This window comes from Gossypium raimondii, unplaced genomic scaffold, assembly GCF_025698545.1.
Source record: "Gossypium raimondii isolate GPD5lz unplaced genomic scaffold, ASM2569854v1 Contig00333, whole genome shotgun sequence".
NCBI classification, from domain to species: domain Eukaryota; kingdom Viridiplantae; phylum Streptophyta; class Magnoliopsida; order Malvales; family Malvaceae; genus Gossypium; species Gossypium raimondii.
In genome coordinates this window covers 12,159-32,876 of record NW_026291433.1, presented here as the reverse complement: position 1 = coordinate 32,876, position 20,718 = coordinate 12,159, and the positions used below count along the sequence as shown (strand labels likewise).

The following is a 20,718-nucleotide window of genomic DNA, read 5'->3' as shown; positions in this document are numbered from 1 at the left end:
TATGAATAGATTATGCAAGAGTTGACGGTGCGATCATACCAAAGACTAATGCACCGGATCCCATCGTAACTCCGCAGCTAAGCGTGCTTGGGCGAGAGTAGTACTAGGATGGGTGACCTCCTCGAAGTCCTCGTGTTGCACCCTCCCATTTTATTTCATATAATGTTTTTTTAGTTGCATTTTCTCGACGTGGTGTAACTCATTCGTTATTTGCTTTTGTGAAATAAACAATTTGAAACGATATTTGGTCGAATTTGCATTTAAATTCGAGGCGAATCGCGATAAGGGCAGCTTTTATATGAATAGATTGCGCAAGAGTTGACGGGTGCGATCATACCAAAGACTAATGCACCGGATCCCATCGTAACTCCGCAGCTAAGCGTGCTTGGGCGAGAGTAGTACTAGGATGGTGACCTCCGAAGTCCTCGTGTTGCACCCTCCCATTTTATTTCATATAATGTTTTTTTAGTTGCATTTTCTCGACGTGGTGTAACTCATTCGTTATTTTGCTTTTGTGAAATAAACAATTTGAAACGATATTTGGTCGAATTTGCATTTAAATTCGAGGCGAATCGCGATAAGGGCAGCCTTTATATGAATAGATTGCGCAAGAGTTGACGGGTGCGATCATACCAAAGACTAATGCACCGGATCCCATCGTAACTCCGCAGCTAAGCGTGCTTGGGCGAGAGTAGTACTAGGATGGGTGACCTCCGGAAGTCCTCGTGTTGCACCCTCCCATTTTATTTCATATAATGTTTTTTAGTTGCATTTTCTCGACGTGGTGTAACTCATTCGTTATTTGCTTTTGTGAAATAAACAATTTGAAACGATATTTGGTCGAATTTGCATTTAAATTCGAGGCGAATCGCGATAAGGGCGCCTTTATATGAATAGATTATGCAAGAGTTGACGGTGCGATCATACCAAAGACTAATGCACCGGATCCCATCGTAACTCCGCAGCTAAGCGTGCTTGGGCGAGAGTAGTACTAGGATGGGTGACCTCCGAAGTCCTCGTGTTGCACCCTCCCATTTTATTTCATATAATGTTTTTTTAGTTGCATTTTCTCGACGTGGTGTAACTCATTCGTTATTTATGCTTTTGTGAAATAAACAATTTGAAACGATATTTGGTCGAATTTGCATTTAAATTCGAGGCGAAATCGCGATAAGGGCAGCCTTTATATGAATAGATTGCGCAAGAGTTGACGGTGCGATCATACCAAAGACTAATGCACCGGATCCCATCGTAACTCCGCAGCTAAGCGTGCTTGGGCGAGAGTAGTACTAGGATGGGTGACCTCCTCGAAGTCCTCGTGTTGCACCCTCCCATTTTATTTCATATAATGTTTTTTTAGTTGCATTTTCTCGACGTGGTGTAACTCATTCGTTATTTTCGCTTTGTGAAATAAACAATTTGAAACGATATTTGGTCGAATTTGCATTTAAATTCGAGGCGAATCGCGATAAGGGCACTTTTATATGAATAGATTGCGCAAGAGTTGACGGTGCGATCATACCAAAGACTAATGCACCGGATCCCATCGTAACTCCGCAGCTAAGCGTGCTTGGGCGAGAGTAGTACTAGGATGGGTGACCTCCTCGAAGTCCTCGTGTTGCACCCTCCCATTTTATTTCATATAATGTTTTTTTAGTTGCATTTTCTCGACGTGGTGTAACTCATTCGTTATTTGCTTTTGTGAAATAAACAATTTGAAACGATATTTGGTCGAATTTGCATTTAAATTCGAGGCGAATCGCGATAAGGGGCACTTTTATATGAATAGATTGCGCAAGAGTTGACGGGTGCGATCATACCAAAGACTAATGCACCGGATCCCATCGTAACTCCGCAGCTAAGCGTGCTTGGGCGAGAGTAGTACTAGGATGGGTGACCTCCGAAGTCCTCGTGTTGCACCCTCCCATTTTATTTCATATAATGTTTTTTTAGTTGCATTTTCTCGACGTGGTGTAACTCATTCGTTATTTGCGCTTTGTGAAATAAACAATTTGAAACGATATTTGGTCGAATTTGCATTTAAATTCGAGGCGAATCGCGATAAGGGCAGCCTTTATATGAATAGATTATGCAAGAGTTGACGGGGTGCGATCATACCAAAGACTAATGCACCGGATCCCATCGTAACTCCGCAGCTAAGCGTGCTTGGGCGAGAGTAGTACTAGGATGGGTGACCTCCGGAAGTCCTCGTGTTGCACCCTCCCATTTTATTTCATATAATGTTTTTTTAGTTGCATTTTCTCGACGTGGTGTAACTCATTCGTTATTTGCGCTTTGTGAAATAAACAATTTGAAACGATATTTGGTCGAATTTGCATTTAAATTCGAGGCGAATCGCGATAAGGGCAGCCTTTATATGAATAGATTGCGCAAGAGTTGACGGGTGCGATCATACCAAAGACTAATGCACCGGATCCCATCGTAACTCCGCAGCTTAAGCGTGCTTGGGCGAGAGTAGTACTAGGATGGTGACCTCCGAAGTCCTCGTGTTGCACCCTCCCATTTTATTTCATATAATGTTTTTTTAGTTGCATTTTCTCGACGTGGTGTAACTCATTCGTTATTTTCGCTTTGTGAAATAAACAATTTGAAACGATATTTGGTCGAATTTGCATTTAAATTCGAGGCGAATCGCGATAAGGGCACCTTTATATGAATAGATTGCGCAAGAGTTGACGGTGCGCGATCATACCAAAGACTAATGCACCGGATCCCATCGTAACTCCGCAGCTAAGCGTGCTTGGGCGAGAGTAGTACTAGGATGGGTGACCTCCGAAGTCCTCGTGTTGCACCCTCCCATTTTATTTCATATAATGTTTTTTTAGTTGCATTTTCTCGACGTGGTGTAACTCATTCGTTATTTGCGCTTTGTGAAATAAACAATTTGAAACGATATTTGGTCGAATTTGCATTTAAATTCGAGGCGAATCGCGATAAGGGGCAGCCTTTATATGAATAGATTGCGCAAGAGTTGACGGTGCGATCATACCAAAGACTAATGCACCGGATCCCATCGTAACTCCGCAGCTAAGCGTGCTTGGGCGAGAGTAGTACTAGGATGGGTGACCTCCGAAGTCCTCGTGTTGCACCCTCCCATTTTATTTCATATAATGTTTTTTTAGTTGCATTTTCTCGACGTGGTGTAACTCATTCGTTATTTTCGCTTTGTGAAATAAACAATTTGAAACGATATTTGGTCGAATTTGCATTTAAATTCGAGGCGAATCGCGATAAGGGCAGCCTTTATATGAATAGATTGCAAGAGTTGACGGGTGCGATCATACCAAAGACTAATGCACCGGATCCCATCGTAACTCCGCAGCTAAGCGTGCTTGGGCGAGAGTAGTACTAGGATGGGTGACCTCCGGAAGTCCTCGTGTTGCACCCTCCCATTTTATTTCATATAATGTTTTTTTAGTTGCATTTTCTCGACGTGGTGTAACTCATTCGTTATTTGCGCTTTTGTGAAATAAACAATTTGAAACGATATTTGGTCGAATTTGCATTTAAATTCGAGGCGCAATCGCGATAAGGGCAGCTTTATATGAATAGATTGCGCAAGAGTTGACGGGTGCGATCATACCAAAGACTAATGCACCGGATCCCATCGTAACTCCGCAGCTAAGCGTGCTTGGGCGAGAGTAGTACTAGGATGGGTGACCTCCGGAAGTCCTCGTGTTGCACCCTCCCATTTTATTTCATATAATGTTTTTTTAGTTGCATTTTCTCGACGTGGTGTAACTCATTCGTTATTTATGCTTTGTGAAATAAACAATTTGAAACGATATTTGGTCGAATTTGCATTTAAATTCGAGGCGAATCGCGATAAGGGCAGCCTTTATATGAATAGATTATGCAAGAGTTGACGGTGCGATCATACCAAAGACTAATGCACCGGATCCCATCGTAACTCCGCAGCTAAGCGTGCTTGGGCGAGAGTAGTACTAGGATGGGTGACCTCCGAAGTCCTCGTGTTGCACCCTCCCATTTTATTTCATATAATGTTTTTTTAGTTGCATTTTCTCGACGTGGTGTAACTCATTCGTTATTTTCGCTTTGTGAAATAAACAATTTGAAACGATATTTGGTCGAATTTGCATTTAAATTCGAGGCGAATCGCGATAAGGGCAGCCTTTATATGAATAGATTGCGCAAGAGTTGACGGGTGCGATCATACCAAAGACTAATGCACCGGATCCCATCGTAACTCCGCAGCTAAGCGTGCTTGGGCGAGAGTAGTACTAGGATGGGTGACCTCCTCGAAGTCCTCGTGTTGCACCCTCCCATTTTATTTCATATAATGTTTTTTTAGTTGCATTTTCTCGACGTGGTGTAACTCATTCGTTATTTGCGCTTTGTGAAATAAACAATTTGAAACGATATTTGGTCGAATTTGCATTTAAATTCGAGGCGCAATCGCGATAAGGGCAGCTTTTATATGAATAGATTGCAAGAGTTGACGGTGCGATCATACCAAAGACTAATGCACCGGATCCCATCGTAACTCCGCAGCTAAGCGTGCTTGGGCGAGAGTAGTACTAGGATGGGTGACCTCCGGAAGTCCTCGTGTTGCACCCTCCCATTTTATTTCATATAATGTTTTTTTAGTTGCATTTTCTCGACGTGGTGTAACTCATTCGTTATTTATGCTTTTGTGAAATAAACAATTTGAAACGATATTTGGTCGAATTTGCATTTAAATTCGAGGCGAATCGCGATAAGGGCAGCCTTTATATGAATAGATTGCGCAAGAGTTGACGGTGCGATCATACCAAAGACTAATGCACCGGATCCCATCGTAACTCCGCAGCTAAGCGTGCTTGGGCGAGAGTAGTACTAGGATGGGTGACCTCCGAAGTCCTCGTGTTGCACCCTCCCATTTTATTTCATATAATGTTTTTTTAGTTGCATTTTCTCGACGTGGTGTAACTCATTCGTTATTTTGCTTTGTGAAATAAACAATTTGAAACGATATTTGGTCGAATTTGCATTTAAATTCGAGGCGAATCGCGATAAGGGCAGCCTTTATATGAATAGATTGCGCAAGAGTTGACGGGTGCGATCATACCAAAGACTAATGCACCGGATCCCATCGTAACTCCGCAGCTAAGCGTGCTTGGGCGAGAGTAGTACTAGGATGGGTGACCTCCGAAGTCCTCGTGTTGCACCCTCCCATTTTATTTCATATAATGTTTTTTTAGTTGCATTTTCTCGACGTGGTGTAACTCATTCGTTATTTATGCTTTGTGAAATAAACAATTTGAAACGATATTTGGTCGAATTTGCATTTAAATTCGAGGCGAATCGCGATAAGGGCAGCCTTTATATGAATAGATTGCGCAAGAGTTGACGGGTGCGATCATACCAAAGACTAATGCACCGGATCCCATCGTAACTCCGCAGCTAAGCGTGCTTGGGCGAGAGTAGTACTAGGATGGGTGACCTCCGGAAGTCCTCGTGTTGCACCCTCCCATTTTATTTCATATAATGTTTTTTTAGTTGCATTTTCTCGACGTGGTGTAACTCATTCGTTATTTTCGCTTTGTGAAATAAACAATTTGAAACGATATTTGGTCGAATTTGCATTTAAATTCGAGGCGAATCGCGATAAGGGCAGCCTTTATATGAATAGATTGCGCAAGAGTTGACGGTGCGATCATACCAAAGACTAATGCACCGGATCCCATCGTAACTCCGCAGCTAAGCGTGCTTGGGCGAGAGTAGTACTAGGATGGGTGACCTCCTCGAAGTCCTCGTGTTGCACCCTCCCATTTTATTTCATATAATGTTTTTTTAGTTGCATTTTCTCGACGTGGTGTAACTCATTCGTTATTTTCGCTTTGTGAAATAAATAATTTGAAACGATATTTGGTCGAATTTGCATTTAAATTCGAGGCGCAATCGCGATAAGGGCAGCCTTTATATGAATAGATTGCGCAAGAGTTGACGGTGCGATCATACCAAAGACTAATGCACCGGATCCCATCGTAACTCCGCAGCTTAAGCGTGCTTGGGCGAGAGTAGTACTAGGATGGGTGACCTCCGGAAGTCCTCGTGTTGCACCCTCCCATTTTATTTCATATAATGTTTTTTTAGTTGCATTTTCTCGACGTGGTGTAACTCATTCGTTATTTATGCTTTGTGAAATAAACAATTTGAAACGATATTTGGTCGAATTTGCATTTAAATTCGAGGCGAATCGCGATAAGGGCAGCCTTTATATGAATAGATTGCGCAAGAGTTGACGGGTGCGATCATACCAAAGACTAATGCACCGGATCCCATCGTAACTCCGCAGCTAAGCGTGCTTGGGCGAGAGTAGTACTAGGATGGTGACCTCCTCGAAGTCCTCGTGTTGCACCCTCCCATTTTATTTCATATAATGTTTTTTTAGTTGCATTTTCTCGACGTGGTGTAACTCATTCGTTATTTTCGCTTTTGTGAAATAAACAATTTGAAACGATATTTGGTCGAATTTGCATTTAAATTCGAGGCGAATCGCGATAAGGGCAGCCTTTATATGAATAGATTGCGCAAGAGTTGACGGGTGCGATCATACCAAAGACTAATGCACCGGATCCCATCGTAACTCCGCAGCTAAGCGTGCTTGGGCGAGAGTAGTACTAGGATGGGTGACCTCCGAAGTCCTCGTGTTGCACCCTCCCATTTTATTTCATATAATGTTTTTTTAGTTGCATTTTCTCGACGTGGTGTAACTCATTCGTTATTTGCGCTTTTGTGAAATAAACAATTTGAAACGATATTTGGTCGAATTTGCATTTAAATTCGAGGCGAATCGCGATAAGGGCAGCCTTTATATGAATAGATTGCGCAAGAGTTGACGGGTGCGATCATACCAAAGACTAATGCACCGGATCCCATCGTAACTCCGCAGCTAAGCGTGCTTGGGCGAGAGTAGTACTAGGATGGGTGACCTCCGGAAGTCCTCGTGTTGCACCCTCCCATTTTATTTCATATAATGTTTTTTTAGTTGCATTTTCTCGACGTGGTGTAACTCATTCGTTATTTATGCTTTGTGAAATAAACAATTTGAAACGATATTTGGTCGAATTTGCATTTAAATTCGAGGCGAATCGCGATAAGGGCAGCCTTTATATGAATAGATTATGCAAGAGTTGACGGGTGCGATCATACCAAAGACTAATGCACCGGATCCCATCGTAACTCCGCAGCTAAGCGTGCTTGGGCGAGAGTAGTACTAGGATGGGTGACCTCCGAAGTCCTCGTGTTGCACCCTCCCATTTTATTTCATATAATGTTTTTTTAGTTGCATTTTCTCGACGTGGTGTAACTCATTCGTTATTTGCGCTTTGTGAAATAAACAATTTGAAACGATATTTGGTCGAATTTGCATTTAAATTCGAGGCGAATCGCGATAAGGGCAGCCTTTATATGAATAGATTGCGCAAGAGTTGACGGGTGCGATCATACCAAAGACTAATGCACCGGATCCCATCGTAACTCCGCAGCTAAGCGTGCTTGGGCGAGAGTAGTACTAGGATGGGTGACCTCCGAAGTCCTCGTGTTGCACCCTCCCATTTTATTTCATATAATGTTTTTTTAGTTGCATTTTCTCGACGTGGTGTAACTCATTCGTTATTTGCGCTTTGTGAAATAAACAATTTGAAACGATATTTGGTCGAATTTGCATTTAAATTCGAGGCGAATCGCGATAAGGGCAGCCTTTATATGAATAGATTGCGCAAGAGTTGACGGGCGCGATCATACCAAAGACTAATGCACCGGATCCCATCGTAACTCCGCAGCTAAGCGTGCTTGGGCGAGAGTAGTACTAGGATGGGTGACCTCCGAAGTCCTCGTGTTGCACCCTCCCATTTTATTTCATATAATGTTTTTTTAGTTGCATTTTCTCGACGTGGTGTAACTCATTCGTTATTTGCGCTTTGTGAAATAAACAATTTGAAACGATATTTGGTCGAATTTGCATTTAAATTCGAGGCGAATCGCGATAAGGGCAGCCTTTATATGAATAGATTATGCAAGAGTTGACGGTGCGATCATACCAAAGACTAATGCACCGGATCCCATCGTAACTCCGCAGCTTAGCGTGTTTGGGCGAGAGTAGTACTAGGATGGGTGACCTCCGGAAGTCCTCGTGTTGCACCCTCCCATTTTATTTCATATAATGTTTTTTTAGTTGCATTTTCTCGACGTGGTGTAACTCATTCGTTATTTGCGCTTTTGTGAAATAAACAATTTGAAACGATATTTGGTCGAATTTGCATTTAAATTCGAGGCGAATCGCGATAAGGGCAGCCTTTATATGAATAGATTGCGCAAGAGTTGACGGTGCGATCATACCAAAGACTAATGCACCGGATCCCATCGTAACTCCGCAGCTAAGCGTGCTTGGGCGAGAGTAGTACTAGGATGGGTGACCTCCTCGAAGTCCTCGTGTTGCACCCTCCCATTTTATTTCATATAATGTTTTTTTAGTTGCATTTTCTCGACGTGGTGTAACTCATTCGTTATTTTCGCTTTTGTGAAATAAACAATTTGAAACGATATTTGGTCGAATTTGCATTTAAATTCGAGGCGAATCGCGATAAGGGCAGCCTTTATATGAATAGATTATGCAAGAGTTGACGGGTGCGATCATACCAAAGACTAATGCACCGGATCCCATCGTAACTCCGCAGCTAAGCGTGCTTGGGCGAGAGTAGTACTAGGATGGGTGACCTCCGAAGTCCTCGTGTTGCACCCTCCCATTTTATTTCATATAATGTTTTTTTAGTTGCATTTTCTCGACGTGGTGTAACTCATTCGTTATTTATGCTTTTGTGAAATAAACAATTTGAAACGATATTTGGTCGAATTTGCATTTAAATTCGAGGCGAATCGCGATAAGGGGCAGCCTTTATATGAATAGATTGCGCAAGAGTTGACGGTGCGCGATCATACCAAAGACTAATGCACCGGATCCCATCGTAACTCCGCAGCTAAGCGTGCTTGGGCGAGAGTAGTACTAGGATGGGTGACCTCCGAAGTCCTCGTGTTGCACCCTCCCATTTTATTTCATATAATGTTTTTTTAGTTGCATTTTCTCGACGTGGTGTAACTCATTCGTTATTTTCGCTTTGTGAAATAAACAATTTGAAACGATATTTGGTCGAATTTGCATTTAAATTCGAGGCGAATCGCGATAAGGGCAGCCTTTATATGAATAGATTGCGCAAGAGTTGACGGTGCGATCATACCAAAGACTAATGCACCGGATCCCATCGTAACTCCGCAGCTTAAGCGTGCTTGGGCGAGAGTAGTACTAGGATGGGTGACCTCCGAAGTCCTCGTGTTGCACCCTCCCATTTTATTTCATATAATGTTTTTTTAGTTGCATTTTCTCGACGTGGTGTAACTCATTCGTTATTTATGCTTTTGTGAAATAAACAATTTGAAACGATATTTGGTCGAATTTGCATTTAAATTCGAGGCGAAATCGCGATAAGGGCAGCCTTTATATGAATAGATTATGCAAGAGTTGACGGCAAGCGATCATACCAAAGACTAATGCACCGGATCCCATCGTAACTCCGCAGCTTAAGCGTGCTTGGGCGAGAGTAGTACTAGGATGGGTGACCTCCGAAGTCCTCGTGTTGCACCCTCCCATTTTATTTCATATAATGTTTTTTTAGTTGCATTTTCTCGACGTGGTGTAACTCATTCGTTATTTTCGCTTTGTGAAATAAACAATTTGAAACGATATTTGGTCGAATTTGCATTTAAATTCGAGGCAAATCGCGATAAGGGCAGCCTTTATATGAATAGATTATGCAAGAGTTGACGGGTGCGATCATACCAAAGACTAATGCACCGGATCCCATCGTAACTCCGCAGCTAAGCGTGCTTGGGCGAGAGTAGTACTAGGATGGGTGACCTCCGAAGTCCTCGTGTTGCACCCTCCCATTTTATTTCATATAATGTTTTTTTAGTTGCATTTTCTCGACGTGGTGTAACTCATTCGTTATTTGCTTTGTGAAATAAACAATTTGAAACGATATTTGGTCGAATTTGCATTTAAATTCGAGGCGAATCGCGATAAGGGCAGCCTTTATATGAATAGATTATGCAAGAGTTGACGGTGCGATCATACCAAAGACTAATGCACCGGATCCCATCGTAACTCCGCAGCTTAAGCGTGCTTGGGCGAGAGTAGTACTAGGATGGGTGACCTCCTCGAAGTCCTCGTGTTGCACCCTCCCATTTTATTTCATATAATGTTTTTTTAGTTGCATTTTCTCGACGTGGTGTAACTCATTCGTTATTTTCGCTGCTTTGTGAAATAAACAATTTGAACGATATTTGGTCGAATTTGCATTTAAATTCGAGGCGAATCGCGATAAGGGCAGCCTTTATATGAATAGATTGCGCAAGAGTTGACGGGTGCGATCATACCAAAGACTAATGCACCGGATCCCATCGTAACTCCGCAGCTAAGCGTGCTTGGGCGAGAGTAGTACTAGGATGGTGACCTCCGGAAGTCCTCGTGTTGCACCCTCCCATTTTATTTCATATAATGTTTTTTAGTTGCATTTTCTCGACGTGGTGTAACTCATTCGTTATTTGCGCTTTTGTGAAATAAACAATTTGAAACGATATTTGGTCGAATTTGCATTTAAATTCGAGGCGAATCGCGATAAGGGCAGCCTTTATATGAATAGATTGCGCAAGAGTTGACGGGTGCGATCATACCAAAGACTAATGCACCGGATCCCATCGTAACTCCGCAGCTTAAGCGTGCTTGGGCGAGAGTAGTACTAGGATGGGTGACCTCCTGGAAGTCCTCGTGTTGCACCCTCCCATTTTATTTCATATAATGTTTTTTTAGTTGCATTTTCTCGACGTGGTGTAACTCATTCGTTATTTGCGCTTTGTGAAATAAACAATTTGAAACGATATTTGGTCGAATTTGCATTTAAATTCGAGGCGAATCGCGATAAGGGCACCTTTATATGAATAGATTATGCAAGAGTTGACGGGTGCGATCATACCAAAGACTAATGCACCGGATCCCATCGTAACTCCGCAGCTAAGCGTGTTTGGGCGAGAGTAGTACTAGGATGGGTGACCTCCGGAAGTCCTCGTGTTGCACCCTCCCATTTTATTTCATATAATGTTTTTTTAGTTGCATTTTCTCGACGTGGTGTAACTCATTCGTTATTTATGCTTTGTGAAATAAACAATTTGAAACGATATTTGGTCGAATTTGCATTTAAATTCGAGGCGAATCGCGATAAGGGCAGCCTTTATATGAATAGATTATGCAAGAGTTGACGGGTGCGATCATACCAAAGACTAATGCACCGGATCCCATCGTAACTCCGCAGCTAAGCGTGCTTGGGCGAGAGTAGTACTAGGATGGGTGACCTCCTCGAAGTCCTCGTGTTGCACCCTCCCATTTTATTTCATATAATGTTTTTTAGTTGCATTTTCTCGACGTGGTGTAACTCATTCGTTATTTATGCTTTGTGAAATAAACAATTTGAAACGATATTTGGTCGAATTTGCATTTAAATTCGAGGCGAATCGCGATAAGGGCAGCCTTTATATGAATAGATTATGCAAGAGTTGACGGGCGATCATACCAAAGACTAATGCACCGGATCCCATCGTAACTCCGCAGCTAAGCGTGCTTGGGCGAGAGTAGTACTAGGATGGGTGACCTCCGAAGTCCTCGTGTTGCACCCTCCCATTTTATTTCATATAATGTTTTTTTAGTTGCATTTTCTCGACGTGGTGTAACTCATTCGTTATTTTCGCTTTTGTGAAATAAACAATTTGAAACGATATTTGGTCGAATTTGCATTTAAATTCGAGGCGAATCGCGATAAGGGCAGCCTTTATATGAATAGATTGCGCAAGAGTTGACGGGTGCGATCATACCAAAGACTAATGCACCGGATCCCATCGTAACTCCGCAGCTAAGCGTGCTTGGGCGAGAGTAGTACTAGGATGGGTGACCTCCGGAAGTCCTCGTGTTGCACCCTCCCATTTTATTTCATATAATGTTTTTTTAGTTGCATTTTCTCGACGTGGTGTAACTCATTCGTTATTTATGCTTTTGTGAAATAAACAATTTGAAACGATATTTGGTCGAATTTGCATTTAAATTCGAGGCGCAATCGCGATAAGGGCAGCCTTTATATGAATAGATTGCGCAAGAGTTGACGGTGCGATCATACCAAAGACTAATGCACCGGATCCCATCGTAACTCCGCAGCTAAGCGTGCTTGGGCGAGAGTAGTACTAGGATGGGTGACCTCCGAAGTCCTCGTGTTGCACCCTCCCATTTTATTTCATATAATGTTTTTTTAGTTGCATTTTCTCGACGTGGTGTAACTCATTCGTTATTTTCGCTTTGTGAAATAAACAATTTGAAACGATATTTGGTCGAATTTGCATTTAAATTCGAGGCGAATCGCGATAAGGGCAGCCTTTATATGAATAGATTGCGCAAGAGTTGACGGTGCGATCATACCAAAGACTAATGCACCGGATCCCATCGTAACTCCGCAGCTAAGCGTGCTTGGGCGAGAGTAGTACTAGGATGGGTGACCTCCTGGAAGTCCTCGTGTTGCACCCTCCCATTTTATTTCATATAATGTTTTTTTAGTTGCATTTTCTCGACGTGGTGTAACTCATTCGTTATTTGCGCTTTTGTGAAATAAACAATTTGAAACGATATTTGGTCGAATTTGCATTTAAATTCGAGGCGAATCGCGATAAGGGCAGCCTTTATATGAATAGATTGCGCAAGAGTTGACGGGTGCGATCATACCAAAGACTAATGCACCGGATCCCATCGTAACTCCGCAGCTAAGCGTGCTTGGGCGAGAGTAGTACTAGGATGGGTGACCTCCTCGAAGTCCTCGTGTTGCACCCTCCCATTTTATTTCATATAATGTTTTTTTAGTTGCATTTTCTCGACGTGGTGTAACTCATTCGTTATTTTCGCTTTTGTGAAATAAACAATTTGAAACGATATTTGGTCGAATTTGCATTTAAATTCGAGGCGAATCGCGATAAGGGCAGCCTTTATATGAATAGATTATGCAAGAGTTGACGGTGCGATCATACCAAAGACTAATGCACCGGATCCCATCGTAACTCCGCAGCTAAGCGTGCTTGGGCGAGAGTAGTACTAGGATGGGTGACCTCCGGAAGTCCTCGTGTTGCACCCTCCCATTTTATTTCATATAATGTTTTTTAGTTGCATTTTCTCGACGTGGTGTAACTCATTCGTTATTTATGCTTTGTGAAATAAACAATTTGAAACGATATTTGGTCGAATTTGCATTTAAATTCGAGGCGAATCGCGATAAGGGCAGCCTTTATATGAATAGATTATGCAAGAGTTGACGGGTGCGATCATACCAAAGACTAATGCACCGGATCCCATCGTAACTCCGCAGCTAAGCGTGCTTGGGCGAGAGTAGTACTAGGATGGGTGACCTCCGAAGTCCTCGTGTTGCACCCTCCCATTTTATTTCATATAATGTTTTTTTAGTTGCATTTTCTCGACGTGGTGTAACTCATTCGTTATTTATGCTTTGTGAAATAAACAATTTGAAACGATATTTGGTCGAATTTGCATTTAAATTCGAGGCGAATCGCGATAAGGGCAGCCTTTATATGAATAGATTATGCAAGAGTTGACGGGTGCGATCATACCAAAGACTAATGCACCGGATCCCATCGTAACTCCGCAGCTAAGCGTGCTTGGGCGAGAGTAGTACTAGGATGGTGACCTCCGAAGTCCTCGTGTTGCACCCTCCCATTTTATTTCATATAATGTTTTTTTAGTTGCATTTTCTCGACGTGGTGTAACTCATTCGTTATTTTCGCTTTGTGAAATAAACAATTTGAAACGATATTTGGTCGAATTTGCATTTAAATTCGAGGCGCAATCGCGATAAGGGCAGCCTTTATATGAATAGATTGCGCAAGAGTTGACGGGTGCGATCATACCAAAGACTAATGCACCGGATCCCATCGTAACTCCGCAGCTAAGCGTGCTTGGGCGAGAGTAGTACTAGGATGGGTGACCTCCGGAAGTCCTCGTGTTGCACCCTCCCATTTTATTTCATATAATGTTTTTTTAGTTGCATTTTCTCGACGTGGTGTAACTCATTCGTTATTTGCGCTTTGTGAAATAAACAATTTGAAACGATATTTGGTCGAATTTGCATTTAAATTCGAGGCGAATCGCGATAAGGGCAGCCTTTATATGAATAGATTATGCAAGAGTTGACGGGTGCGATCATACCAAAGACTAATGCACCGGATCCCATCGTAACTCCGCAGCTAAGCGTGCTTGGGCGAGAGTAGTACTAGGATGGTGACCTCCGAAGTCCTCGTGTTGCACCCTCCCATTTTATTTCATATAATGTTTTTTTAGTTGCATTTTCTCGACGTGGTGTAACTCATTCGTTATTTTCGCTTTGTGAAATAAACAATTTGAAACGATATTTGGTCGAATTTGCATTTAAATTCGAGGCGAATCGCGATAAGGGCAGCCTTTATATGAATAGATTGCGCAAGAGTTGACGGGTGCGATCATACCAAAGACTAATGCACCGGATCCCATCGTAACTCCGCAGCTAAGCGTGCTTGGGCGAGAGTAGTACTAGGATGGGTGACCTCCGGAAGTCCTCGTGTTGCACCCTCCCATTTTATTTCATATAATGTTTTTTTAGTTGCATTTTCTCGACGTGGTGTAACTCATTCGTTATTTTCGCTTTTGTGAAATAAACAATTTGAAACGATATTTGGTCGAATTTGCATTTAAATTCGAGGCGAATCGCGATAAGGGCACTTTATATGAATAGATTGCGCAAGAGTTGACGGGTGCGATCATACCAAAGACTAATGCACCGGATCCCATCGTAACTCCGCAGCTTAAGCGTGCTTGGGCGAGAGTAGTACTAGGATGGGTGACCTCTCGGAAGTCCTCGTGTTGCACCCTCCCATTTTATTTCATATAATGTTTTTTAGTTGCATTTTCTCGACGTGGTGTAACTCATTCGTTATTTATGCTTTGTGAAATAAACAATTTGAAACGATATTTGGTCGAATTTGCATTTAAATTCGAGGCGAATCGCGATAAGGGCAGCCTTTATATGAATAGATTATGCAAGAGTTGACGGGTGCGATCATACCAAAGACTAATGCACCGGATCCCATCGTAACTCCGCAGCTTAAGCGTGCTTGGGCGAGAGTAGTACTAGGATGGGTGACCTCCGGAAGTCCTCGTGTTGCACCCTCCCATTTTATTTCATATAATGTTTTTTTAGTTGCATTTTCTCGACGTGGTGTAACTCATTCGTTATTTATGCTTTGTGAAATAAACAATTTGAAACGATATTTGGTCGAATTTGCATTTAAATTCGAGGCGAATCGCGATAAGGGCAGCCTTTATATGAATAGATTATGCAAGAGTTGACGGGTGCGATCATACCAAAGACTAATGCACCGGATCCCATCGTAACTCCGCAGCTTAAGCGCTGCTTGGGCGAGAGTAGTACTAGGATGGGTGACCTCCGGAAGTCCTCGTGTTGCACCCTCCCATTTTATTTCATATAATGTTTTTTTAGTTGCATTTTCTCGACGTGGTGTAACTCATTCGTTATTTGCGCTTTGTGAAATAAACAATTTGAAACGATATTTGGTCGAATTTGCATTTAAATTCGAGGCGAATCGCGATAAGGGCAGCCTTTATATGAATAGATTGCGCAAGAGTTGACGGGTGCGATCATACCAAAGACTAATGCACCGGATCCCATCGTAACTCCGCAGCTAAGCGTGCTTGGGCGAGAGTAGTACTAGGATGGGTGACCTCCGAAGTCCTCGTGTTGCACCCTCCCATTTTATTTCATATAATGTTTTTTAGTTGCATTTTCTCGACGTGGTGTAACTCATTCGTTATTTATGCTTTTGTGAAATAAACAATTTGAAACGATATTTGGTCGAATTTGCATTTAAATTCGAGGCGCAATCGCGATAAGGGCAGCCTTTATATGAATAGATTATGCAAGAGTTGACGGGTGCGATCATACCAAAGACTAATGCACCGGATCCCATCGTAACTCCGCAGCTAAGCGTGCTTGGGCGAGAGTAGTACTAGGATGGGTGACCTCCGAAGTCCTCGTGTTGCACCCTCCCATTTTATTTCATATAATGTTTTTTTAGTTGCATTTTCTCGACGTGGTGTAACTCATTCGTTATTTTGCTTTTGTGAAATAAACAATTTGAAACGATATTTGGTCGAATTTGCATTTAAATTCGAGGCGAATCGCGATAAGGGCAGCCTTTATATGAATAGATTGCGCAAGAGTTGACGGTGCGATCATACCAAAGACTAATGCACCGGATCCCATCGTAACTCCGCAGCTAAGCGTGCTTGGGCGAGAGTAGTACTAGGATGGGTGACCTCCGGAAGTCCTCGTGTTGCACCCTCCCATTTTATTTCATATAATGTTTTTTTAGTTGCATTTTCTCGACGTGGTGTAACTCATTCGTTATTTTCGCTTTTGTGAAATAAACAATTTGAAACGATATTTGGTCGAATTTGCATTTAAATTCGAGGCGAATCGCGATAAGGGCAGCCTTTATATGAATAGATTGCGCAAGAGTTGACGGTGCGATCATACCAAAGACTAATGCACCGGATCCCATCGTAACTCCGCAGCTAAGCGTGCTTGGGCGAGAGTAGTACTAGGATGGTGACCTCCGGAAGTCCTCGTGTTGCACCCTCCCATTTTATTTCATATAATGTTTTTTTAGTTGCATTTTCTCGACGTGGTGTAACTCATTCGTTATTTGCGCTTTTGTGAAATAAACAATTTGAAACGATATTTGGTCGAATTTGCATTTAAATTCGAGGCGCAATCGCGATAAGGGCAGCCTTTATATGAATAGATTATGCAAGAGTTGACGGTGCGATCATACCAAAGACTAATGCACCGGATCCCATCGTAACTCCGCAGCTAAGCGTGCTTGGGCGAGAGTAGTACTAGGATGGGTGACCTCCTCGAAGTCCTCGTGTTGCACCCTCCCATTTTATTTCATATAATGTTTTTTTAGTTGCATTTTCTCGACGTGGTGTAACTCATTCGTTATTTTCGCTTTGTGAAATAAACAATTTGAAACGATATTTGGTCGAATTTGCATTTAAATTCGAGGCGAATCGCGATAAGGGCAGCCTTTATATGAATAGATTGCGCAAGAGTTGACGGGTGCGATCATACCAAAGACTAATGCACCGGATCCCATCGTAACTCCGCAGCTAAGCGTGCTTGGGCGAGAGTAGTACTAGGATGGGTGACCTCCTGGGAAGTCCTCGTGTTGCACCCCTCCCATTTTATTTCATATAATGTTTTTTTAGTTGCATTTTCTCGACGTGGTGTAACTCATTCGTTATTTGCTTTTTGTGAAATAAACAATTTGAAACGATATTTGGTCGAATTTGCATTTAAATTCGAGGCGAATCGCGATAAGGGCACCTTTATATGAATAGATTGCGCAAGAGTTGACGGGCGCGATCATACCAAAGACTAATGCACCGGATCCCATCGTAACTCCGCAGCTAAGCGTGCTTGGGCGAGAGTAGTACTAGGATGGTGACCTCCGGAAGTCCTCGTGTTGCACCCTCCCATTTTATTTCATATAATGTTTTTTTAGTTGCATTTTCTCGACGTGGTGTAACTCATTCGTTATTTGCGCTTTGTGAAATAAACAATTTGAAACGATATTTGGTCGAATTTGCATTTAAATTCGAGGCGAATCGCGATAAGGGGCAGCCTTTATATGAATAGATTATGCAAGAGTTGACGGGTGCGATCATACCAAAGACTAATGCACCGGATCCCATCGTAACTCCGCAGCTAAGCGTGCTTGGGCGAGAGTAGTACTAGGATGGGTGACCTCCGGAAGTCCTCGTGTTGCACCCTCCCATTTTATTTCATATAATGTTTTTTAGTTGCATTTTCTCGACGTGGTGTAACTCATTCGTTATTTTCGCTTTGTGAAATAAACAATTTGAAACGATATTTGGTCGAATTTGCATTTAAATTCGAGGCGAATCGCGATAAGGGCAGCCTTTATATGAATAGATTGCGCAAGAGTTGACGGTGCGATCATACCAAAGACTAATGCACCGGATCCCATCGTAACTCCGCAGCTAAGCGTGCTTGGGCGAGAGTAGTACTAGGATGGGTGACCTCCGAAGTCCTCGTGTTGCACCCTCCCATTTTATTTCATATAATGTTTTTTTAGTTGCATTTTCTCGACGTGGTGTAACTCATTCGTTATTTATGCTTTTGTGAAATAAACAATTTGAAACGATATTTGGTCGAATTTGCATTTAAATTCGAGGCGAATCGCGATAAGGGCACCTTTATATGAATAGATTATGCAAGAGTTGACGGTGCGATCATACCAAAGACTAATGCACCGGATCCCATCGTAACTCCGCAGCTTAAGCGTGCTTGGGCGAGAGTAGTACTAGGATGGTGACCTCCTGGAAGTCCTCGTGTTGCACCCTCCCATTTTATTTCATATAATGTTTTTTTAGTTGCATTTTCTCGACGTGGTGTAACTCATTCGTTATTTTCGCTTTTGTGAAATAAACAATTTGAAACGATATTTGGTCGAATTTGCATTTAAATTCGAGGCGAATCGCGATAAGGGCAGCCTTTATATGAATAGATTGCGCAAGAGTTGACGGTGCGATCATACCAAAGACTAATGCACCGGATCCCATCGTAACTCCGCAGCTAAGCGTGTTTGGGCGAGAGTAGTACTAGGATGGGTGACCTCCGAAGTCCTCGTGTTGCACCCTCCCATTTTATTTCATATAATGTTTTTTTAGTTGCATTTTCTCGACGTGGTGTAACTCATTCGTTATTTTGCTTTGTGAAATAAACAATTTGAAACGATATTTGGTCGAATTTGCATTTAAATTCGAGGCGAATCGCGATAAGGGCACCTTTATATGAATAGATTGCGCAAGAGTTGACGGTGCGATCATACCAAAGACTAATGCACCGGATCCCATCGTAACTCCGCAGCTAAGCGTGCTTGGGCGAGAGTAGTACTAGGATGGGTGACCTCCTCGAAGTCCTCGTGTTGCACCCTCCCATTTTATTTCATATAATGTTTTTTTAGTTGCATTTTCTCGACGTGGTGTAACTCATTCGTTATTTTGCTTTTGTGAAATAAACAATTTGAAACGATATTTGGTCGAATTTGCATTTAAATTCGAGGCGAATCGCGATAAGGGCAGCTTTTATATGAATAGATTGCGCAAGAGTTGACGGGTGCGATCATACCAAAGACTAATGCACCGGATCCCATCGTAACTCCGCAGCTAAGCGTGCTTGGGCGAGAGTAGTACTAGGATGGTGACCTCCGAAGTCCTCGTGTTGCACCCTCCCATTTTATTTCATATAATGTTTTTTTAGTTGCATTTTCTCGACGTGGTGTAACTCATTCGTTATTTATGCTTTTGTGAAATAAACAATTTGAAACGATATTTGGTCGAATTTGCATTTAAATTCGAGGCGAATCGCGATAAGGGCAGCCTTTATATGAATAGATTATGCAAGAGTTGACGGTGCGATCATACCAAAGACTAATGCACCGGATCCCATCGTAACTCCGCAGCTAAGCGTGCTTGGGCGAGAGTAGTACTAGGATGGGTGACCTCCGGAAGTCCTCGTGTTGCACCCTCCCATTTTATTTCATATAATGTTTTTTTAGTTGCATTTTCTCGACGTGGTGTAACTCATTCGTTATTTTCTTTTGTGAAATAAACAATTTGAAACGATATTTGGTCGAATTTGCATTTAAATTCGAGGCGAATCGCGATAAGGGCAGCCTTTATATGAATAGATTGCGCAAGAGTTGACGGTGCGATCATACCAAAGACTAATGCACCGGATCCCATCGTAACTCCGCAGCTTAAGCGTGCTTGGGCGAGAGTAGTACTAGGATGGGTGACCTCCTCGAAGTCCTCGTGTTGCACCCTCCCATTTTATTTCATATAATGTTTTTTTAGTTGCATTTTCTCGACGTGGTGTAACTCATTCGTTATTTGCGCTTTGTGAAATAAACAATTTGAAACGATATTTGGTCGAATTTGCATTTAAATTCGAGGCGAATCGCGATAAGGGCACCTTTATATGAATAGATTGCGCAAGAGTTGACGGGTGCGATCATACCAAAGACTAATGCACCGGATCCCATCGTAACTCCGCAGCTAAGCGTGCTTGGGCGAGAGTAGTACTAGGATGGGTGACCTCCGGAAGTCCTCGTGTTGCACCCTCCCATTTTATTTCATATAATGTTTTTTTAGTTGCATTTTCTCGACGTGGTGTAACTCATTCGTTATTTTCGCTTTTGTGAAATAAACAATTTGAAACGATATTTGGTCGAATTTGCATTTAAATTCGAGGCGAATCGCGATAAGGGCAGCCTTTATATGAATAGATTGCAAGAGTTGACGGGTGCGATCATACCAAAGACTAATGCACCGGATCCCATCGTAACTCCGCAGCTAAGCGTGCTTGGGCGAGAGTAGTACTAGGATGGGTGACCTCCGAAGTCCTCGTGTTGCACCCTCCCATTTTATTTCATATAATGTTTTTTTAGTTGCATTTT

General features: G+C 42.4%; 1 non-coding gene and 68 pseudogenes across 1 annotated transcript; all 69 read left to right on the top strand.

Moving 5' to 3' along the window:
• The first annotated feature begins 25 nt into the window (after nt 1-25).
• LOC128039036 (5S ribosomal RNA) lies at nt 26-144 on the top strand (annotated as a pseudogene).
• A 179-nt stretch (nt 145-323) lies between these two features.
• LOC128039132 (5S ribosomal RNA) lies at nt 324-439 on the top strand (annotated as a pseudogene).
• Nucleotides 440-619: 180 nt separating this feature from the next.
• Nucleotides 620-737, top strand: LOC128039181 (5S ribosomal RNA; annotated as a pseudogene).
• A 176-nt stretch (nt 738-913) lies between these two features.
• On the top strand, nt 914-1,030 carry LOC128039119 (5S ribosomal RNA; annotated as a pseudogene).
• Nucleotides 1,031-1,211: 181 nt separating this feature from the next.
• Nucleotides 1,212-1,330, top strand: LOC128039204 (5S ribosomal RNA; annotated as a pseudogene).
• Nucleotides 1,331-1,508: 178 nt separating this feature from the next.
• On the top strand, nt 1,509-1,627 carry LOC128039203 (5S ribosomal RNA; annotated as a pseudogene).
• A 179-nt stretch (nt 1,628-1,806) lies between these two features.
• Nucleotides 1,807-1,923, top strand: LOC128039056 (5S ribosomal RNA; annotated as a pseudogene).
• Nucleotides 1,924-2,104: 181 nt separating this feature from the next.
• Nucleotides 2,105-2,222, top strand: LOC128039180 (5S ribosomal RNA; annotated as a pseudogene).
• A 180-nt stretch (nt 2,223-2,402) lies between these two features.
• Nucleotides 2,403-2,519, top strand: LOC128039167 (5S ribosomal RNA; annotated as a pseudogene).
• A 180-nt stretch (nt 2,520-2,699) lies between these two features.
• Nucleotides 2,700-2,816, top strand: LOC128039138 (5S ribosomal RNA; annotated as a pseudogene).
• Nucleotides 2,817-2,996: 180 nt separating this feature from the next.
• On the top strand, nt 2,997-3,113 carry LOC128039117 (5S ribosomal RNA; annotated as a pseudogene).
• Nucleotides 3,114-3,291: 178 nt separating this feature from the next.
• On the top strand, nt 3,292-3,409 carry LOC128039179 (5S ribosomal RNA; annotated as a pseudogene).
• A 181-nt stretch (nt 3,410-3,590) lies between these two features.
• Nucleotides 3,591-3,708, top strand: LOC128039178 (5S ribosomal RNA; annotated as a pseudogene).
• A 179-nt stretch (nt 3,709-3,887) lies between these two features.
• LOC128039116 (5S ribosomal RNA) lies at nt 3,888-4,004 on the top strand (annotated as a pseudogene).
• Nucleotides 4,005-4,184: 180 nt separating this feature from the next.
• On the top strand, nt 4,185-4,303 carry LOC128039140 (5S ribosomal RNA; annotated as a pseudogene).
• A 178-nt stretch (nt 4,304-4,481) lies between these two features.
• LOC128039070 (5S ribosomal RNA) lies at nt 4,482-4,599 on the top strand (annotated as a pseudogene).
• A 180-nt stretch (nt 4,600-4,779) lies between these two features.
• On the top strand, nt 4,780-4,896 carry LOC128039115 (5S ribosomal RNA; annotated as a pseudogene).
• A 179-nt stretch (nt 4,897-5,075) lies between these two features.
• LOC128039055 (5S ribosomal RNA) lies at nt 5,076-5,192 on the top strand (annotated as a pseudogene).
• A 180-nt stretch (nt 5,193-5,372) lies between these two features.
• LOC128039176 (5S ribosomal RNA) lies at nt 5,373-5,490 on the top strand (annotated as a pseudogene).
• Nucleotides 5,491-5,669: 179 nt separating this feature from the next.
• Nucleotides 5,670-5,788, top strand: LOC128039202 (5S ribosomal RNA; annotated as a pseudogene).
• Nucleotides 5,789-5,968: 180 nt separating this feature from the next.
• Nucleotides 5,969-6,087, top strand: LOC128039149 (5S ribosomal RNA; annotated as a pseudogene).
• A 180-nt stretch (nt 6,088-6,267) lies between these two features.
• Nucleotides 6,268-6,385, top strand: LOC128039097 (5S ribosomal RNA; annotated as a pseudogene).
• Nucleotides 6,386-6,566: 181 nt separating this feature from the next.
• On the top strand, nt 6,567-6,683 carry LOC128039054 (5S ribosomal RNA; annotated as a pseudogene).
• Nucleotides 6,684-6,864: 181 nt separating this feature from the next.
• LOC128039175 (5S ribosomal RNA) lies at nt 6,865-6,982 on the top strand (annotated as a pseudogene).
• A 180-nt stretch (nt 6,983-7,162) lies between these two features.
• LOC128039053 (5S ribosomal RNA) lies at nt 7,163-7,279 on the top strand (annotated as a pseudogene).
• Nucleotides 7,280-7,459: 180 nt separating this feature from the next.
• Nucleotides 7,460-7,576, top strand: LOC128039051 (5S ribosomal RNA; annotated as a pseudogene).
• A 180-nt stretch (nt 7,577-7,756) lies between these two features.
• Nucleotides 7,757-7,873, top strand: LOC128039104 (5S ribosomal RNA; annotated as a pseudogene).
• A 179-nt stretch (nt 7,874-8,052) lies between these two features.
• LOC128039084 (5S ribosomal RNA) lies at nt 8,053-8,170 on the top strand (annotated as a pseudogene).
• A 180-nt stretch (nt 8,171-8,350) lies between these two features.
• Nucleotides 8,351-8,469, top strand: LOC128039201 (5S ribosomal RNA; annotated as a pseudogene).
• Nucleotides 8,470-8,650: 181 nt separating this feature from the next.
• Nucleotides 8,651-8,767, top strand: LOC128039050 (5S ribosomal RNA; annotated as a pseudogene).
• Nucleotides 8,768-8,950: 183 nt separating this feature from the next.
• Nucleotides 8,951-9,067, top strand: LOC128039137 (5S ribosomal RNA; annotated as a pseudogene).
• A 179-nt stretch (nt 9,068-9,246) lies between these two features.
• LOC128039161 (5S ribosomal RNA) lies at nt 9,247-9,364 on the top strand (annotated as a pseudogene).
• A 481-nt stretch (nt 9,365-9,845) lies between these two features.
• LOC128039049 (5S ribosomal RNA) lies at nt 9,846-9,962 on the top strand (annotated as a pseudogene).
• A 177-nt stretch (nt 9,963-10,139) lies between these two features.
• LOC128039144 (5S ribosomal RNA) lies at nt 10,140-10,259 on the top strand (annotated as a pseudogene).
• Nucleotides 10,260-10,441: 182 nt separating this feature from the next.
• On the top strand, nt 10,442-10,558 carry LOC128039090 (5S ribosomal RNA; annotated as a pseudogene).
• A 180-nt stretch (nt 10,559-10,738) lies between these two features.
• On the top strand, nt 10,739-10,858 carry LOC128039042 (5S ribosomal RNA; annotated as a pseudogene).
• Nucleotides 10,859-11,037: 179 nt separating this feature from the next.
• LOC128039052 (5S ribosomal RNA) lies at nt 11,038-11,155 on the top strand (annotated as a pseudogene).
• A 180-nt stretch (nt 11,156-11,335) lies between these two features.
• Nucleotides 11,336-11,454, top strand: LOC128039129 (5S ribosomal RNA; annotated as a pseudogene).
• A 177-nt stretch (nt 11,455-11,631) lies between these two features.
• Nucleotides 11,632-11,748, top strand: LOC128039158 (5S ribosomal RNA; annotated as a pseudogene).
• A 181-nt stretch (nt 11,749-11,929) lies between these two features.
• Nucleotides 11,930-12,047, top strand: LOC128039174 (5S ribosomal RNA; annotated as a pseudogene).
• Nucleotides 12,048-12,228: 181 nt separating this feature from the next.
• On the top strand, nt 12,229-12,345 carry LOC128039114 (5S ribosomal RNA; annotated as a pseudogene).
• Nucleotides 12,346-12,524: 179 nt separating this feature from the next.
• On the top strand, nt 12,525-12,643 carry LOC128039192 (5S ribosomal RNA; annotated as a pseudogene).
• Nucleotides 12,644-12,824: 181 nt separating this feature from the next.
• LOC128039118 (5S ribosomal RNA) lies at nt 12,825-12,943 on the top strand (annotated as a pseudogene).
• Nucleotides 12,944-13,123: 180 nt separating this feature from the next.
• On the top strand, nt 13,124-13,241 carry LOC128039069 (5S ribosomal RNA; annotated as a pseudogene).
• Nucleotides 13,242-13,420: 179 nt separating this feature from the next.
• On the top strand, nt 13,421-13,537 carry LOC128039048 (5S ribosomal RNA; annotated as a pseudogene).
• A 180-nt stretch (nt 13,538-13,717) lies between these two features.
• On the top strand, nt 13,718-13,833 carry LOC128039131 (5S ribosomal RNA; annotated as a pseudogene).
• Nucleotides 13,834-14,014: 181 nt separating this feature from the next.
• Nucleotides 14,015-14,132, top strand: LOC128039173 (5S ribosomal RNA; annotated as a pseudogene).
• A 180-nt stretch (nt 14,133-14,312) lies between these two features.
• LOC128039130 (5S ribosomal RNA) lies at nt 14,313-14,428 on the top strand (annotated as a pseudogene).
• Nucleotides 14,429-14,608: 180 nt separating this feature from the next.
• Nucleotides 14,609-14,726, top strand: LOC128039172 (5S ribosomal RNA; annotated as a pseudogene).
• A 179-nt stretch (nt 14,727-14,905) lies between these two features.
• LOC128039086 (5S ribosomal RNA) lies at nt 14,906-15,025 on the top strand (annotated as a pseudogene).
• A 179-nt stretch (nt 15,026-15,204) lies between these two features.
• Nucleotides 15,205-15,323, top strand: LOC128039099 (5S ribosomal RNA; annotated as a pseudogene).
• A 180-nt stretch (nt 15,324-15,503) lies between these two features.
• On the top strand, nt 15,504-15,623 carry LOC128039151 (5S ribosomal RNA; annotated as a pseudogene).
• A 180-nt stretch (nt 15,624-15,803) lies between these two features.
• LOC128039047 (5S ribosomal RNA) lies at nt 15,804-15,920 on the top strand (annotated as a pseudogene).
• Nucleotides 15,921-16,101: 181 nt separating this feature from the next.
• Nucleotides 16,102-16,218, top strand: LOC128039046 (5S ribosomal RNA; annotated as a pseudogene).
• A 179-nt stretch (nt 16,219-16,397) lies between these two features.
• Nucleotides 16,398-16,515, top strand: LOC128039068 (5S ribosomal RNA; annotated as a pseudogene).
• A 180-nt stretch (nt 16,516-16,695) lies between these two features.
• On the top strand, nt 16,696-16,812 carry LOC128039141 (5S ribosomal RNA; annotated as a pseudogene).
• Nucleotides 16,813-16,993: 181 nt separating this feature from the next.
• Nucleotides 16,994-17,112, top strand: LOC128039200 (5S ribosomal RNA; annotated as a pseudogene).
• Nucleotides 17,113-17,292: 180 nt separating this feature from the next.
• LOC128039146 (5S ribosomal RNA) lies at nt 17,293-17,412 on the top strand. Its single transcript, XR_008193697.1, has one exon. It is a non-coding gene; the product is annotated as a 5S ribosomal RNA (ribosomal RNA).
• A 180-nt stretch (nt 17,413-17,592) lies between these two features.
• Nucleotides 17,593-17,709, top strand: LOC128039135 (5S ribosomal RNA; annotated as a pseudogene).
• A 181-nt stretch (nt 17,710-17,890) lies between these two features.
• On the top strand, nt 17,891-18,008 carry LOC128039171 (5S ribosomal RNA; annotated as a pseudogene).
• Nucleotides 18,009-18,186: 178 nt separating this feature from the next.
• Nucleotides 18,187-18,303, top strand: LOC128039113 (5S ribosomal RNA; annotated as a pseudogene).
• Nucleotides 18,304-18,482: 179 nt separating this feature from the next.
• On the top strand, nt 18,483-18,601 carry LOC128039159 (5S ribosomal RNA; annotated as a pseudogene).
• Nucleotides 18,602-18,781: 180 nt separating this feature from the next.
• LOC128039080 (5S ribosomal RNA) lies at nt 18,782-18,898 on the top strand (annotated as a pseudogene).
• A 177-nt stretch (nt 18,899-19,075) lies between these two features.
• On the top strand, nt 19,076-19,194 carry LOC128039198 (5S ribosomal RNA; annotated as a pseudogene).
• A 180-nt stretch (nt 19,195-19,374) lies between these two features.
• Nucleotides 19,375-19,490, top strand: LOC128039128 (5S ribosomal RNA; annotated as a pseudogene).
• Nucleotides 19,491-19,670: 180 nt separating this feature from the next.
• LOC128039067 (5S ribosomal RNA) lies at nt 19,671-19,788 on the top strand (annotated as a pseudogene).
• Nucleotides 19,789-19,966: 178 nt separating this feature from the next.
• LOC128039143 (5S ribosomal RNA) lies at nt 19,967-20,086 on the top strand (annotated as a pseudogene).
• A 179-nt stretch (nt 20,087-20,265) lies between these two features.
• LOC128039170 (5S ribosomal RNA) lies at nt 20,266-20,383 on the top strand (annotated as a pseudogene).
• A 179-nt stretch (nt 20,384-20,562) lies between these two features.
• Nucleotides 20,563-20,679, top strand: LOC128039045 (5S ribosomal RNA; annotated as a pseudogene).
• The last annotated feature ends 39 nt before the right edge of the window (nt 20,680-20,718 follow it).